At 37.9% G+C, this 12,316-nt stretch overlaps 1 protein-coding gene across 3 annotated transcripts in view; it reads left to right on the top strand.

Moving 5' to 3' along the window:
- The window catches only part of PLCL1 (phospholipase C like 1 (inactive)), a 333,532-nt gene that overhangs the window by 264,972 nt on the left and 56,244 nt on the right, over nucleotides 1–12,316 (top strand). The gene's annotated exons all lie outside the window — the stretch shown is intronic.

Raw genomic sequence — 12,316 nt, 5'->3', positions numbered from 1 at the left:
TCAATTAGGTTTAATTTCACCTTGATAAAACAAACAGTGCAACACAATAATGGCTTAAAAATACAAAGTTTTAGGGGTGCCTGGGTGGCTCAGTTGGTTAAACATTCGACTCTTGATTTTTTGCTCGTAATCTCATGGCTCATGAGTTTGAGCCCTGCATCAGGCTCTGTGCTGACAGTGTGGAGCCTCCTCGGGATTCTCTGTCTTTCTCTCTCTACCTCCTGCCCCTCTCTCAAAAATAAATAAATAAACATTAAAAAAAATACACTTGTACTCCTTCAAATAAAAATCTGGACCCAGCCTTCCAGGATGAAACTTCTATAAAGCTCTTAGGAACTTAGGCTCCCTCTACCTTTCTGCTCTACCATCCCTGCAGTGTGACCATTATTCTTCTGGTCCAAAATGGCTGCTGAAGCTCCAGCCATAAAATCTGCATTCCAGTCATCAGAAATGATGAAGAGGAAAAGAAAGTATATCTTCTGCCTTTAAGGACATTTCTCTGAAATAGCATAGATCATTTCTGCTTATATTTCATGAGCTAGAGTTAAAACAGACACACTTAGCTGAAGAGGAGGATGGGAAGTATCTATGTCAAGGGGCTATGTGCTCAACTAAAAGTTATCTCTTCTGATACTAAGAAATAGAGGGAGGAGAGTTATTAGGGAATAAAAATAGTCCCTTTTTAATGTTTATTTTGAGAGAGTGAGAGAGAGTGTGTGTGTGTGTGTGCACACGTGCACACGCACATGTGCACACACACACACACACACACACGAGCAGGTGAGGGAGGAGCAGAGGCAGAGAGAGAAAGAGAGAGAGAAAGAGAGAGAGGGAGAGAGAGAATTCCAAACAGGCTCTAACTGTCAGCACAGATCCCGACGCAGGTATCCCCACAAACCATGAGATCATGACCTGAGCCGAAATCAAGAGTCCACGTGACCGAGCCACCCAGGTGTCCCACAAATATTCTTTACTTCAGAGATGAACAGGCAGTTCATGTATCTCTTCCTCCTAAAAAAAAAAAAAAAAAAAGACAATGAAAACCTAAAACCATATTTAACCTTAAAATGAGTTTTAGGTTAAAGATATTAAAGAAATGTAGTGAGATAGTCCCTCTCATTGGCACTAAAAAATATCATACCTCTGATAGAGAATTTAAGATAATGGATACTCTCACCCATCTACCTCTACTGGGAAAACAAATTGATATAATCTTTTCGGAGAAAAATTTAGCAATAGTATTGAAAATGTTTACCTCATTTGATTTATGTATTTCTTTCCTGGGATTTATTCTAAAGCAATAATGATATGTGTAAACATTTATGTTTAATAATGTCAACATAGAACTATAGTTAAATGAAATATAGTAAACCAAGATGTACGCTCTTGAACCCACTAAAATCATGCATTAGAAGAATATTTAAAGGTATGAAAAACTTCTCATAACATATTTTGTGAAAAAGTCTGGTTATAAAAATATACGCTGTAGGATTTATATTGTATTTACATGTATACATATCTACAATGTCAGCAAAATATTCATAGTAAGTATTTTTAAATAAAGAGAGTGAACTTTATTTTCTTATTTATGCTTTTCTAATTTTTATTCTCTATTTGCCAAACTCTTTACAAGGAACCCAACTGATTTTCATAATTGAATAATATTTTATCATTAAAAAACGACTAGAGGATAAACATTTGGGATACACATCCTATAACAGAAAAAGAAAAAACCCCATAGAATGCATTCTCCTTCTGAATTATCATACCTCTTATAAACTGTATTCCATGACTGCTGGGGGAAAAGTTCACCTATTACCTATATCTCATTTTTCATGAAATCAGTTTTTTCATCATAAAAGCAGGGACTGAAAGCTATTCAGTGAATAGGTATAATTGCCATTTAAGAGGTGAAATTAGGGTACTAGTTGCCATAGAGACAGACAGTGGAAATCACTTATTCCTCCAATTCTCTGTGAAACTAAGAAAGAAAAATCATTCCCTGGGAGGGGAGCCTATTCCCCTGGAGCTGGGCTTGGAAAAGGCAGCTTACAAAAGCACCTGGACTGTGGTTGGCCAGTTTCCATTTCACATCTCCAAGTGTCCGATGCTGTTTTGTTTTTTCAGTTTTATCTGTGGGAGCTAAATCTGAACATCAACCTTTTCTCATTTGTATTTTTAAAATGCAATTTGTAATTACAGGCTTAGCATGGTTTTCCAAAGCTTAAAGTAAAAGTTGGAGTAGAAAACAGAAATACTTACAATGATGTATTCACTTATAGTTCCCTATGGAAATGATTTATGGAAATAATTTTGAGTGTAAATATCCCTATGCCAAATGGCAAACTCAGAAGACCTTGCAAGTAATTGAAAATTCTTTTGACAGCTCTGCTGGGTTATTTCTTTTAGGGAGGAAGTGGGTAGAAACAGATATAAATAATGATGATATTAGCCTCGAACGTGAAAACACCATTTTTACTTTCTAGGATCTGCATTGTATTGGTTGGCACCTTCAAGCTCTTGATATATTTGTGTTAATATTTATTTTAAAGAAGTCTTCTAAGATACTCTGCAGATCCAGAATGATCATTTAAAACACATAAATCTGATCATGTCACTTTCCTGCCTAAAATCCTACATTGGCTTCCCATTAATATAAAATTAAAACTCCTTACTGTGGTCTATAGGGTCATTTATGATCGTGGTGTATAGGGTCATTTATGATCAGGCCTTGCATACCTATTTCACTTCCCTCTCCCAGCCTCCTCTGCCTCTCCCAGCCTCACCCCCACAGTCTTTCTTCTGTTCACTCCCCCCAGCCACATGGGGTTTCTTTCTGTCTTCAATCAGGTCAAGTTTGTTTCCATCTCTGGGTTATTTTATTTGTGGTTCCCTCTGCCTGGAATCTTCTCTTGCATGAATAGTTGCTTCTTATCTCTTAATTTTTAGTTCAAATGTCATATCCTCAGAGAAGTCTTCCCTGGTAACTGTCCCCACTTGTTGCTCTGTCACATAACCTTTTGTATTTCCATCATCCTACTTAGCAGTAATGAAAAATATTTTGCTTGACTTTTTGTTGAATTTCTGCCCTCCTTTCCCCTTCAATTTGAATGTATACTCCATGAGGGCCCAGACCCTGTGTGTTGCTTCCTACAGTTACCTCCCTCATCTAAAACAGTGCTGGCATGGACTATATTGCCAATTAATGTTAGTTGAATAAAAAACAAATAGAAGCATTTATTGTTGGTAGAAACAGTATAGTTCTGATGCCATAATTGGTGGGTTTTATGGTAAATCTTTAAATCTCCTTTGTTTTACCTCTATGACACCACTGTAACCAAACTGTTCTCTGTCTTATACTTGTAGTTAAAAAACCCCTACAGACAAAGACAAAACTACAGAGACTGTAAAAAGATCGAGGGGCTGGAGATGGGCCACAGGGTGGGGTGAGGGAGGGAGGGATGAATAGGTAGAGCACAGAGGATTTTTAGGACGCTGAAACTATTCTTTTTTTTTTTTTTAAGTTTATTTATTGTGAGAAAGAGTGAGAGAGCATGAGTAGGGGAGGGGCAGAGAGAGGGAGAATCCCAAGCAGGCACTGCATTGCCAGTGCAGAGCTCAATGCGGGGCTCCAATTCATGAACCGTGAGATCATGACCTGAACTGAAACCAACAGTCAGGTGCTTCACCAACAGAGCCACCCAGGCACCCCCACTGAAACTATTCTATGTGATACTATAATAGTGGATATATATCATTACACATTTGTCAAAATTAATACAGCATATAACAGAGTTAACTCTAATGTAAAGTATGGACTTTAACTAATAATACTGTGTCAATATTGGCTCATCAACTATAATAAATGTACCACATTAAAGAAAGATGTTAACAGTAGGAAAATGAGGATGGGCTCAGGGCGTTTATAGGAATTCTATGTACTTTCAGCTCAGTTTTTATATAAACCTAAAACTTTTTGTAAAAATAAAGTCTAAAAAAATCCTTTACAGACTATTAATAAAAAAAAGTTGGATGACTAAGGCTGAAGATAAATCCTGGGTGGTGGTGGTGGTGGTAGGGGGGGCACGTATTCCAAAATGAACAGCTTGTATGTTCAACTTAGACTCAAATCACTTAAATATTTGGATTTCTCAAAAATGGTAATGAATTATATAGACGCTATCCAAGAGGAAAAGTTGTAACTACTAAAAAAAACATAGAATACATTTACAATAAAAAAAGACCTGAAGTCATTTCTGAACAGATACAAATTTGGCTTATTTCAGTATCAAAAGAAACAAATCAGGCAACAAGTAACCTCCATTTACTGAAAGCCAACCTGAGTTTATCAAACTATCCTATTTATCAACGGGAAATAAAATGAAAATATTTTAGAAAACATTAACCCTGAGTTCCTCTGCATAGATTTTTCCCCCCTGAATTTAGCTTTTCCCTAATGACCTGAGATGGCTCTATTCCTTATCAAACACTGGCTAATTTAGTATTTGGAAATATTTCTTCTTGAGGGTCTTAAAGATTCAGTCTTAAAAGTCATTTTAGTATTAACATTGCAATTATAATTCTATTATAGTATCTGTGTTGATATCAAGAAATCAAGGGGCGCCTGGGTGGCGCAGTCGGTTAAGCGTCCGACTTCAGCCAGGTCACGATCTCGCGGTCCGTGAGTTCGAGCCCCGCGTCAGGCTCTGGGCTGATGGCTCGGAGCCTGGAGCCTGTTTCCGACTCTGTGTCTCCCTCTCTCTCTGCCCCTCCCCTGTTCATGCTCTGTCTCTCTCTGTCCCAGAAATAAATAAAAAACGTTGAAAAAAAAATTTAAAAAAAAAAGAAATCAAATACCAAATATATTCATAGTAGAGTAGGCTTGTTTACATGGCGTAATTTCAGAAGACACCTTCCCTCCCATTCTGTATCTTATTTAAAATATAGGTTTTCTATCTGGTACTTGAAATTCCAAAATTATAATCAATTCCTTTGGGTTAAGACTTTTTATTCTCTTTTAAAATGCCAAAAAAAAGGGGGCACCTGGGTGGCTCAGTCGGTTGAGTGTCCGACCTTGGTTCAGGTCATGCTCTTGTGGTTCACAAGTCTGAGCCCGCGTCGTGCTCTGTGCTGACAGCTCAGAGCCTGGAACCTGCTTTGGATTCTGTGTCTCCCTCTCTCTCTGCCCCTCCCCCGCTAGCACTCTGTCTCTCTCTCCCAAAAATAAATAAACATTAAAAAAACTAAAATGGCAAAAAAAATAGCTATGAATAATAATACAGTGGGTTATCAGTAATTTGTGGCTTTGAGTGAACGTAACAGATCCTGTCCTACAACAAATTTTTATCTGGGAAAAGGAAGAGATCTTAATGACAGAGTGTTCCCCAAGTCTGGGTTAGCTGAGGGTGAGTTTGCTCAAAGAATTACAATTTTTCCTAAGAACAATGCTGTTTACAATATCCCTTAATACTCTGAATAGGGATGTAAACATCTCTATTTCAGAGTAATACTCTGAATAGGGATGCTATAAACATCTGTCTGATATTTTGGGCAGCTGAAGCAAAGGTGATTTTCCTGATAGCAAATACATGTCCCAGCCAGAGGTGGGATATGACAGCTTCTGAAAAGCACTAAAGCAAACTGGGAACATTATTAATCAATTACTTAGGCAAATAGAATGGGTTCTAAAAGCTGAAGGTGGAATTGATGCCTCCTTCCTGGACTAAAGATCCACAGTGGAGGGCTATTGGCATTAGGCTTGCTACATTGCCATTTCAGTGGTCCTGTGGTCATCAGGACAGATTTTCAGAAATTGTCCCCAGGATATAAGTGAAAGCCAGAGCACCACTTCTAAGTGACCTGTCCCTTTATTGCACTGTGATTTTTTTAATTAATTAATTTTTTATTTTTCTTGCCCAGGTCTCTGAAAGAGTAAGCTTCACTTGCCCACTGTGGATTTTCCCTTTCTCTAAGAAAATTGGGGCTCCTGGGTGGCTCAGTTGGTTAAGCATCCAACTCTTGATTTTGGCTCAGGTCATGACCTTACTGTTTGGAGACTGAGTCCTGTGTCGAGCTCTGTACTGACAGTGTGCAGCCTGCTTGGGATTCTCTCGATCCCTCTCTCTCTGCTCCTCCCCCACTCATGCGCTCTCTCTCTCTCTCTCTATTTGAAAACAAACAAACAAACAAACAAAATATCCACTCAAGTAGGAAATATAGAGTCACTGTCAAGTCTTTTAAGGTTGCTAATGCAATATAATTATGTTTTACAAATAAAAATGATGTAAGGTTTTGTTGTTGTTGTTGTTGTTGTTAGAAATAGTCTAATTCTTGGGGCTGTTAAAAATGGAATTGGTTACCTAAAGAGCTGCCCAGTGTTAGAGCCAAGCATGGAGATATTTAATTTTATAAACATTGACTGAGTTCCTCCCATGTGCAAGCCACTGGTTTGAATGCTCTGGAAGGTATAGCAGATGCTGTGTTCCAGCAGCTTACAATTAGGGCAGGTGATGTGGTAAGGTCCATCCCAGGCCTATGAGTCTGTGGCTGGTGATCTTCTTTTGTTCTTTATCATTTAACATGAAGTTGCAACAGTGGGCAATTTCATTGGAAAATACTTTATAATTTCAGTAGGACACTGTCAAAATTAGTTTGTTTTAATAGATATGACTTTTTTCTCTCTACAATAGTATTTGTATGCATGTCGATTTCATATTATTTTTGAAACCCATCTTTAGCCCCAACCTTAATATTTTACTCTAGTCACATTGCTACATTTGAATACAGAACATTCTTGGGTGTCTAAAGAACCAACATCAAAAATTTCGTAGGTCAAAAACTGGTTCATCTTCTTATTTCCTAGGTATTCATTTACCATCTCCAGACCACTATAAAAGATACCACCTTGCCAATCATCCTCAGTTCCTCTAAATCATTTCGAATGCTTTCTCTCTGTTAACTCCAATAAGGTCTTTTAATTTATAATTCAATATTAATGAGATCCATTGCTTTTTTTCCTCATGTTTTTCTCATGTGTCCATTTTCTTTTTTTCTTTTTTGAGGGAGAGAACAAGAAAAAGAGAGAGAGAGGGAGAGAGAGAGAGAGAGAGAGAGAGAGAGAGAGAGAGAACATCTTAAGCAGGCTCCATGCTCAGTGTAGAGCCTGATGTGGGGCTTGGGATCATGACCTGAGCCAAATTCAAGAGTCTGATGCTTAACCCACTGAGCCACCCAGGTGCCCCATGTATCTATTTTCTTATATTGACTTAGCCAAGGTTCTTACCAGACTCTCTTCTTCTCCTACCTGAATTTTTCAGTAGGTTGACTAGTCCCTCATTTAGTCTCTACCTTTCCCTAATTCAACAATTGGAATAATCCTTTCAAATTCTATTTTTGAGCTTTTACTAGACTTGCAAAATCTTTGCCCACCAGTGCTGGCTGTTTTGCCAATCTCATTTCCCATTTCCTTCTGTTTGAACCCTCTCCTTCAGTCAAGCTGATGTATTTCCCACCTCCTTTTTATTTTCCATCCTTTGTATCTCCTTTCTATATCACCTAGAATGCCTTCTTAGCCTTAGTTCCCTCTCCATCAATCTAAGTCCAGCCCTCTGTCCTAACTTCTCACAAAATTGACCTTATTAAGAAAAAAGTCATTTATTGAATTTATTCATAACATTCAGTACATACCAACTATAAAGAACTTTAGTAGATTTTGTACAATACAGAGATGAATAAACAGAGACAGTTATCAGCACAAATAGCTATTTGTAAAGCATGATGGGTCTTTGACTCTTTGACAACAAAAAACAACACTTTCAATATATCATTTTGTATAAGTCATTAAGCTTTTGATTAGTCAACTCAATAAACAGGTCTTAGACACGTTACTGTGCAAGTTGCTGAGGGGGAGAAATGGTATGAATCAAAATTTCTATCCTTGAGAAATAAAAAATCCTGATGAGAAGGCAGGACTTAACGCCTTACAAAGGCAGGAACAGTGGGCTGCCTGGGTGGCTCAGTGGGTTTAGTGTCTGACTTCAGTTCAGGTCACGATTTCACGGTTTTTGAGTTCAGGCCCTGCGTCAGCTCTGTGCTGACAGCTGGGAGCCTGCTTTGGATTCTGTGTCTCCCTCTCTGCCCCTCCCCACTCACACTCTGTCTCTCTCTCTCAAAAGTAAATAAACATTAAAAAAATTTGAAAAGGGGGGCAGGAACAGAGACATACAACGTCTACATAGTGGAGAAGATGATGTTTTATGTCCTGAAGTGGATGGAGTCTAAGGAACTTACGTACTACGATGGACTTTTCAGTGACTTGTAATACACCCCACTCGTGTTTCCACTCCATGCCCCACAGAATTTTATTTGCAAAGAATTTTTTTTTGAAAAACGTTCTGTCTCTCTAGAATGTTTTTATTTTCACTCACCTCTCCCTTCTCTAAAGAAGCCCTAGCCTTTCTGTCCAGGGTCTACTCCAGAGCACTGGGGAGGTAATTCAAGGATCTATGGCCCTTGTTACTCATGGGCAACTTATTTGTACATTCTCAGGTTATGATAGAACCTTCGTAAGAAGTAGCAGATACAAATGAGAAGTCCCTATCTGCAACTAATTTCAAAAGAAAAATGCTGTCCAACCTTTATATGATTTTTTTCTTCAGATAGCTGAATTTTTTCTTTTCTAATGTTCTGAACTGTCTACTTTTTCATGAATCATCAAGAAGTATTTGCTTAACATATTTGGGCTTTTTCAGTGTTTTAAATTAATGTGAAAACTTTTAGGTAATTAGTGTTTTGAATACAACATTCAGAGGCGGAATACTTACAGGAGATTGAAACTGAAAAATAAGCCCAGAGTATTCTCTGAAGGTGACTTCTGTGCTGAATTATTTAACATTAACATAAAAGTTAAAACTTTACTATGATAAGAGCAACAGATTTTCTGACGATATAAAAGAAAGCAAAAACAATCTTGAGAACGTGGGTCAATGGTTATTTAATCTTCTACTAAGTCAGTCGGGGGTATGATTTGGAGAGCAGTTGGTTTTGTTAGCATGATCAGGAATCTAGCAAAGAGAACTAATTGCTATCTTTAATTACTCTTGTAATGGAATCAATATGCTGCCAGGTTATCAGTTAAGCCAAACATAATGGGTTGTCAGTGTTATTACAAAGATACATTGAGGCTCAGGAAAGGAAAAAGTTGTGGTATGTCTCTCAGTATAGTTTTACTTATTGAAATCAATTGAAATTGAAATTAGGTAAGTCACAGATACTCTCCTATCACTCTCTCATTGTGAAATTTGTGTAGAACTTTATATTGGTTTGCTTTTCGAAAAGCTAATTGTGTACTAATAGAATGCAAAAAAAAAAAAAAAAAAAGAGCCTGCTGGTAGGTGCTCAAATAGAGCTGCTTATTTAAAAACAAGGTATCATATGCTCAGTGCATTGAAACTTCTACTTGTGGGTGTAGCAATGTCTTCTGATACATTTTTTGCATATTGGGGGAAGTGTCAACATCTTGAAGGTACATTTCCACTTGGTACCAGCATTCCAAGGACACTGGACCTCAGAGGTGAATCAATAAGCTGTCTACGTCACAGGCTAGATCTCTGTGAAATATTGTGCATGCATCCTCAAAGTGTGCTTTGCATTTCTGAAGACTCAAGTGAAATTCTGGAGATGGTTCACAATGGTTAGTAACCTGACAATTTTTTTATGAATGAACTAAAATTTAAAATTTAATCATAGTGTGAGATAAAAACAAACATTTCTAATGATTATTCAAGATATAGCTGACAACTATATTATGGAAATAGAACATCTGGAGAAAAGAAAAGGTAAAATGATCCCCCTATGCAGACAGCAGCTCCCTGAAGTAGATCTTATCACTGTCGTGGATGTGGAGACAAATGTTTGGCCTGCTCCGTGTGAGTTCTCTTGTCCTGTATCATCATGAATGAGGCTTGAAAATGTAATATAGAGTTAATCCCAGGACAGAGAATACTTTGTTGCATACATCAAATGCAGTGGACTTCCAGTAAGCTTGCAAATGTTCTGGCCTTATATGTGTATCTGTTTCACCGAAATTAACAGTCTCAATAAGATTGACTTTGCTTAAAATCAACAGATGCCAATTTATTAACAATCCATTGGATTTAAAACTTTTAAAGAAATTAAAAATTGAAGGAAATTGTGTTCATTCTAGTTGGCAAATATATATGTAAATATATATTTGATTTTAAAAGGTATCAAGTTTGATAAAATTTAAGTCTTCAAGTTTTTTCTTTTTCTTTTTCTTTTCTTTCTCTTTCTTTCTTTCTTTCTTTCTTTCTTTCTTTCTTTCTTTCTTTCTTTCTTTCTTTCTTTTCTTTTTTAGAGTAAGAGAGCCTGAGCTGGGGAGGTGCAGAGAGAGAGGGATAGAGGGAAAAATCCCAAGCAGTCTCCAAACTGTCAGGTCAGAGCCTGATGCAGGGCTCAGACTCACGAACCGGGGCATCGTGATCTGAGCCAAAATGGAGTCAGAGGCTTAACTGACTGAGGAACCCAGACGCCCCTCAGTCTTCTTAAGAGGAGAGAACAAAATAGGTCTAGAGCAGATTGGCATATTCTTAAGTGATTAACTTTCCAAATTTGATAACTCCTTCCTGAAAGAGCAGTAGATGCCACTGAGTATATTTCTCTCTAGGTTTGATAGGAAGAATATCTATGTTGGTTGATGCCTGCTGCAAATTAGACGTGGAAGGAGAAGTAGTCAGGGAAACATGTATTTTTATGATACTTTACTTGGTGAATTTTACTTTATTAACGTTTATCACAAATTTGTACTTGCAGTAGAAATTCTGCACTTTAATATAACATCAGTATCACAAAGCAACTCATAAGCTTAGATCTGCTCCTCATGAGCCTCGGTTCTAGTCTAAACTATTTCACTGACCAGCTGTTTGGTTTTAGGAAAGCCCATGTAGGCTCAATTTTTTCTCTTATAAAATGGTGTTGTCCATAATAGATGGTCCTGAAGGTGACTTGTAAATATAAAGTTCTGTGGTTCTAAGAATTTGAATATACTCAGGAGAAAATTGGAATCTGTGGAAGGTTTATGAGTATATGACAAAAATTGATCTTTTTAGTACCATTCAGTGGTTACATTGACTCTGCAATGATCCCAGGCAATTAAATTCCCTATTTTTAAAAGTTGTTTAAAAATTTATTTTGAAAGAGAGAGAGAGAAAGAGAGGGACAGTGTGAGTGGGGGAGGGGCAGAGAGAGGGGATGAGAGAGAATCCCAGGCAGGCTCCACACTGTCAGCTCAGAGCCTGACGTGGGGCTTGAACTCATGAACTGTGGGATCATGACCTGAGCCGAAATCAAGTGTTGGATGCTCAAATGATGGAGCTACCCAGGTGCCCCTAAATTCCCTATTGAGAAGAGCTGGAAGCACAGTTTATTCACACAGGTAGGACACTTTGGCCCATCCCTGAGTAAAAGCATTACTATCCCCCTTTGGTAAAATTTCTATTTTATTTTATTATTTATTACTTTCTTAATGTTTATTTTTGAGAGAGAAAGAGAGACAGAGCACTAGTGGGGGAGGGGCAAAGAGAGAGGGAGACACAGAATCTGAAGCCGGCTCCAGGCTCTGAGCTGTCAGCACAGAGCTCAACGTGGGCCTCGAACTCATGAACTGCGAGACCATGACCTGAGCTGAAGCCGGACGCTCAACTAACTGAGCTGCCCAGTTGCCCCTAAAATTTTTATTTTAAATAAATGATTTTGGTCTTAACTGAAAACACACCGCTGATTAGGACACATCTAATGCTTAAAGAAATGCTAATCTCTGTCTGAATAAGTCTTCTATTCTTTTAGATTCAAAGCCATGGTAAGGAAATAAGATCCATGAGGCGATATTCATGTGACAGAACCAAAGAAAAACTCTTTGTATTACTACAACAGACAGAGGCAACTGGGAGCTGAGGCTGAGACCTCCATGTAAATCCAGGATGCTGCCAGATTCTATCAACTGAGTCAACTTACCTTTGGCTGAATAAGTACACTGACTACCCAGCAAGGAGATTCTATGAGGACATGCTTCTCACCTTCTCTCCTTAGCTTTTGCATTTTACATTTCATTTCTGTCAGGATCTGTAGAGACCTAGGAAGGAGATTAAACTCAAATCAACCATTTTCCCTTCTTTACAACTTAGATATAAAGCCAGGGGGAGAGGTTGAAGTTGTTGATTTAAATTTGGTTTGGAATTATTGGTATATTTTGGCCATCTATCTTATTTGTTTTCCCTACAACTACTAACTGAAAGTTGAC

Source organism: Neofelis nebulosa, chromosome 2 (genome assembly GCF_028018385.1).
Source record: "Neofelis nebulosa isolate mNeoNeb1 chromosome 2, mNeoNeb1.pri, whole genome shotgun sequence".
NCBI classification, from domain to species: domain Eukaryota; kingdom Metazoa; phylum Chordata; class Mammalia; order Carnivora; family Felidae; genus Neofelis; species Neofelis nebulosa.
This window is presented reverse-complemented; position numbering and strand designations above follow the sequence as displayed.